Raw genomic sequence first — 2230 nt, forward strand, 5'->3', positions numbered from 1 at the left:
AGGAAGAGAAGAGGAGAGAGAGACACGAGTGTGAGTAAACAGAGGAAGAGAAGAGGAGAGAGAGACACGAGTGTGAGTAAACAGAGGAAGAGAAGAGGAGAGAGAGAGACACGAGTGTGAGTAAACAGAGGAAGAGAAGAGGAGAGAGAGACACGAGTGTGAGTAAACAGAGGAAGAGAAGAGGAGAGAGAGACACGAGTGTGAGTAAACAGAGGAAGAGAAGAGGAGAGAGAGAGACACGAGTGTGAGTAAACAGAGGAAGAGAAGAGGAGAGAGAGACACGAGTGTGAGTAAACAGAGGAAGAGAAGAGGAGAGAGAGAGACACGAGTGTGAGAAAACAGAGGAAGAGAAGAGGAGAGAGAGACACGAGTGTGAGTAAACAGAGGAAGAGAAGAGGAGAGAGAGACACGAGTGTGAGTAAACAGAGGAAGAGAAGAGGAGAGAGAGAGACACGAGTGTGAGTAAACAGAGGAAGAGAAGAGGAGAGAGAGAGACACGAGTGTGAGTAAACAGAGGAAGAGAAGAGGAGAGAGAGAGACACGAGTGTGAGTAAACAGAGGAAGAGAAGAGGAGAGAGAGACACGAGTGTGAGTAAACAGAGGAAGAGAAGAGGAGAGAGAGAGACACGAGTGTGAGAAAACAGAGGAAGAGAAGAGGAGAGAGAGACACGAGTGTGAGTAAACAGAGGAAGAGAAGAGGAGAGAGAGACACGAGTGTGAGTAAACAGAGGAAGAGAAGAGGAGAGAGAGACACGAGTGTGAGTAAACAGAGGAAGAGAAGAGGAGAGAGAGAGACACGAGTGTGAGTAAACAGAAGAAGAGAGGAGGAGAGAGAGAGACACGAGTGTGAGTAAACAGAGGAAGAGAAGAGGAGAGAGAGACACGAGTGTGAGTAAACAGAAGAAGAGAGGAGGAGAGAGAGAGACACGAGTGTGAGTAAACAGAGGAAGAGAAGAGGAGAGAGAGAGACACGAGTGTGAGTAAACAGAGGAAGAGAAGAGGAGAGAGAACAGTGAGTTTTAGAAGAAACATGAAAGAGTTAAACTTTATTACTGACCAACTTCTGTATTAGAGAAGCTCTGAGTGACGTGAGTGTGATAGCAGAGTAATGAAAAGTCATGAGCAACTAAACACAATAGCACACACACACACACACACACACACACACACACACACACAATGTTCACACTACTCTGATGTCAGTCACATGACGTTTAGGAATATTTCATTCAAAAGAGACAATTCTCTCATCAATATTACCTTCATGGAATATATACAGATATTATTTAGTGATGTTATGTGTGAAAAAGGTTTTATTTCAGATTCATGTGTTTTCTATGGAAGCTTGTTTCCGCCACAGAATAAAACATTTTAAAAGATAATTGCGACTTTTTATCTCACAATTGCGAGTTTACATCACGCAATTGCGACTTTATTTCATGCAATTCTGACTTTATATCTCGCAATTATGACTTTATAACACATAATTGCAAGTTTATATCTCGCAATTCTGACATCTTTTCTCAGAATTGTGAGATATAAAGTCCAATTCTAAGGGGAAAAAAGACGGACTTTTTTTAATTTATTTTTACCTCAGAATAGTTTATATCTCACAATTCTGACTTTATAACACGCAATTGCGACTTTATTTCACGCAATTCTGACTTTATATCTCGCAATTCTGACTTTATAACACGCAATTCTGACTTTATAACACGCAATTCTGACTTTATAACACGCAATTGCGACTTTATTTCACGCAATTCTGACTTTATAACACGCAATTCTGACTTTATAAGACGCAATTGCGACTTTATTTCACGCAATTCTGACTTTATAACACGCAATTGCGACTTTATTTCACGCAATTCTGACTTTATATCTCGCAATTCTGACTTTATAACACGCAATTCTGACTTTATAACACGCAATTCTGACTTTATAACACGCAATTCTGACTTTATAACACGCAATTGCGACTTTATTTCACGCAATTCTGACTTTATAACACGCAATTCTGACTTTATAACACGCAATTCTGACTTTATAACACGCAATTGCGACTTTATTTCACGCAATTCTGACTTTATAACACGCAATTCTGACTTTATAACACGCAATTCTGACTTTATAACACGCAATTCTGACTTTATATCTCACAATTCTGACTTTATAACACGCAATTGCGACTTTATTTCACGCAATTCTGACTTTATATCTCGCAATTCTG

Source organism: Leuciscus leuciscus, assembly GCF_965113295.1.
Source record: "Leuciscus leuciscus genome assembly, chromosome: 24".
NCBI lineage: Eukaryota > Metazoa > Chordata > Actinopteri > Cypriniformes > Leuciscidae > Leuciscus > Leuciscus leuciscus.